Source organism: Lathyrus oleraceus, chromosome 5, assembly GCF_024323335.1.
Source record: "Lathyrus oleraceus cultivar Zhongwan6 chromosome 5, CAAS_Psat_ZW6_1.0, whole genome shotgun sequence".
Taxonomy (NCBI): domain Eukaryota; kingdom Viridiplantae; phylum Streptophyta; class Magnoliopsida; order Fabales; family Fabaceae; genus Lathyrus; species Lathyrus oleraceus.
Window position 1 is genome coordinate 628,804,960 of NC_066583.1, and position 3,757 is coordinate 628,808,716.

Consider the following 3,757-nt stretch of genomic DNA (forward strand, 5'->3'; position numbering starts at 1 on the left):
ATATATGAGGATCACTAGGATTTTCTTGATCATATTAAGATGTGTCTAATCCACCTTAAACCCTAAACTTCAACTTCAAGTATTCATTGATCTTATAAGATTGCACAAGGCTCCTCATTCATCTCTATAACACTAATTGGATGGTGGTTATTGATTAAAAGCATTATTTGTTCATCTGGTCATCCATGAGCCATAACCCTAATTCCTTGATCCTTTGTGGCTTGTCCAAGTCATCAGTTGACTTTATACTTTGTGCTTTGACCTTGGCCTTGAAGAAAACCCTAATCCCTAACCTCGGGTATGCTTTAATCTTAGGGATCTACATCATGATACCTCACGCACACCTAAACCCTAATTTGTCCGGCCTTGGTTCTTGATTGACACTTTTGACCCAAGAGACCCTAGTTCTAGGTGCTCACCAGTGGTGGTTCATATGATATTTGCTTGAGGTTTGAAACCCTAGCTTATGAGGTATTGCCTTAGGGTTTGCTTGTTGCTTGTACACCAGGACCTAGTTGTGCTTATACATTTGCATGCTTTGACTTGTAGTTTGAAACCCTACTTCATGGAGATTGCATTTTATCTTTTCATCATGCATTTGCCATCAATCATCTGCATAAGTTCCATTGCTTAATTTGTTTGATCTTAGTCCATATAAGTTTGATTGTGATCCACGATTTGTGATGCATTTCATTGGTCATTTCTTGCTGCTTTGGTTCATATCATGATTTCATTAATCCATTGGTTCATTTACATCTATTCAAGTTAACTCCATTCATAACCATGTCATTCATACAAGAAAGTGCAAAGATCAATTTTGGCCAAAAGTTGACTTTGGTCAATCGTTGAGTTCTTGGTCAACTTTGACCAAACTCAAGACATCCTTCTAAAAAAAACTCTATTTTCAAATCAATCTTCATTCATACACTTGCATTCACTTTGAGTTCATTCTATTCATAATGATATCATTCAAAATACAAAAAACAATTAACTTTGAAAAAGTTTGACTTTGGTCAACAATTGACTTTTTTGTCAACTTTGACCAAAGTCAACACACCTTTCCAAAGACCTAACCTCATTCATTTCATCCATTTCATACAAATATGTCAAAATAAAGAAAGATCATGATTGAATGATTGAGTTTTTATTCAATTTGAATTAAAACCTTTTTTCTTGCATTACATGTCAAGCATGAGTTCATATACATACATGTTTTATATCATGATCTTACACCTTAAGCTCTAGCCTAAAACCACCTAGAATTAATTACATTGTGCATTTGGATCAAAATGAACAAACAATGAATAGTTCTCATGGTAGCCCACATGTTCTTGTGCCATTGCAATGCTCCACTTGTTTCCATGTTCCATGCCATTTTTTAGAACCATCACAGGATGCAACAACAAACCTGCACGACAACCAGCACAACATCACCCACATCAATCCTACAAACTGTGGCAAACAACAAACCATAACAGGTTTGCAACAATGAGACAACAAGCAATGTAACTTATCACATTAGTAAGCCTACAACAAAACCATTGAAACCCTGCGCCAGTCCTGTAAATGGCCTTTCAACATCACATGAACAAACCATACGAGCCTTGCAAACAGTCCATTCACCAGTCTGCACACCATCAAACCAAGCCTGCAACATTCCAATGCAAAACCTACCAATTCATAATGCAGTAATATCAATAATAGTCCAAGCAGTCATAACATTAACCATGGCATCATCAATCACATCAAAATAAACCACAAGAGCAACCTGCATTAGTTCAAGCAAGAATCTGCAGTAATGCAGTACCATCATCATCAATGTACACAACGACAATTGCATCTTCAACAAGGCAACCAAATAACTTGTAATAGCAACCTGCAACATCACAAGCCTAAACCATGGCATTCCAAATGCACCAAGCAGTAATTATAGTCCTATAATGCATATCATACACCAAGCTGCAGCAATCAACAACCACGAGCAGGCTATGACAATAACCTGCATCCCAAAATCTGCATCAAGTACAACAACAATTATAGTAGGCAACTCACTACAAATAATTCCAATGGCCCTGCATCCCAAAATTTGCATCAAGCACAACAATAACTGCAGTAGACAACTCACCACAAATAATTCCAATGGCCATGCAATCCACAAGCAACAAACTTGCAACTTCAACATTAAACATCAACAAGCATTAAGGTAATGATAGCTCACAACAAATAAAGGCAAGGCAAGCAATGCAAAAACATACTTTCCACTCACTTACTCACATTTTACTGCAGTAAAAAGACACACTAACATGGCAAGGAAGTAAAAACCACGATAATCCAAAATAATAATAAAAGCATGCGCAAAAGGTACGAAGGTGCAAAAACTTTTCAGAATCAAACACGCATTGGATCAGACCATTTTTTGCAGCACAACATTTCCATCCCACCATTCCATTTGCATTAGTTTTCCATGATTCAAAAGCCCTAACCTTACACTATAAAAAGAACAACTCAAAGGAACAAAATGAGGCCGACTGCATGATCAAAAACCCTAAACAAGTTGGCTACCATATCTTTAAAACCCCAACATTCGACCCATATTAAATCACTCTGTCTCTCAACTCTTACCCACACATAAAATTTTCGAACCCAGAAGAAGAAGAACAAGATACACAAAGAGGTTTTAAAGAAAAGAACTAACCTGAAACACGTCCATTGTCATTGTTCCGGTCATCTTCTCCGACGAGGTAGAATCCTAAACACTCTGGTTGCTTCAATAATGCATACCACCTTATTGAGCAAGTTCCAGGGAATCAAAGCCCTCTGGTTTGAGGCTTTTATTCCATTTCTTCACCATTTAATTTTTGCTTATAGATTTAGGAATGGGTTCCTGTTGTTTCTTTTTTGATTTAATCTTGTATTTAGAAACTAGAGGTTTTGGGTCGGGGATTCACGATCAACAGGTTGAAACAGAGGGATTGAAGGGTCTATTTTCAATTTTGGAGCTCCGTCGCCGCCGACAATGAGCTCCGGCGCGGAGGACCGGGAAGGATGTTTGAACGTTGGAACGTGTGAGGGAGGATTATGAGTTTGTTTCAAACTCCCTCTCATTTGATTTTAGCTTGGGCCCATACATTTTGCTGGCTTACACCATCATTTCCTTATTTCTACCCCTCCCCTTTTTTTTAACTATTTTATTTTCCTATTCCTTTTCTTATTTATCTTTTTATTTCACTTAAATTTTTTTTATCAAACCTTTTATTTTATTTTCTTTTCACACTATAATTAATTTTTTATTTAATATAATTATATTATTAATATTATTATTTCTAATTAATCTTTTGACCATTTTACCCTTTGTTTTTGATTATGTGGTTGATGACAATATTTTGAATCATTGATTATTGATTCTAAGGTTGAGTGAACCTTCAACACTTCAAACATGTTGATGAATGTCAATGGATCATTCTTGACACTTTGAGGTGTTGATAGGTTGTCCTTAGTTGATCATACTGTTGAATCTCTTGATAGATGAAACCTTTTATTGCTTGAGTTTTGCCTTTCCATTTTATTTGTGTTGCATTATTTCAAGAGGCTAACTTTGTGTTATACCTCTAACATGCCAAGCACATACATTGTTATTAATCGGCCTCACATAGGTGTAGCTTCTACATAAGCCCACTTACGATTGCTTAACATATCACTAAAGTGTCCCGACTCGATTAAATCCTTCCTTTGTTCATTAACCACTAAAATTTGGAAT

At 36.3% G+C, this 3,757-nt stretch overlaps 1 long non-coding RNA gene across 6 annotated transcripts; it reads right to left on the reverse strand.

The window, feature by feature from the left end:
* Nucleotides 1-1,125: 1,125 nt before the first annotated feature.
* Nucleotides 1,126-3,125, reverse strand: LOC127087321 (uncharacterized). 6 transcript variants are annotated; one of them, XR_007789845.1, is made up of 4 exons: nucleotides 2,696-3,125; nucleotides 2,126-2,173; nucleotides 1,769-1,999; nucleotides 1,126-1,670 (listed from the first exon to the last, which is right to left on the reverse strand). It is a non-coding gene; the product is annotated as an uncharacterized LOC127087321 (long non-coding RNA). The 6 variants fall into 6 exon arrangements; XR_007789841.1 differs by having other exon boundaries at nucleotides 1,769-2,013; XR_007789844.1 differs by lacking the exon at nucleotides 2,126-2,173.
* Between the last annotated feature and the right edge of the window lie 632 nt (nucleotides 3,126-3,757).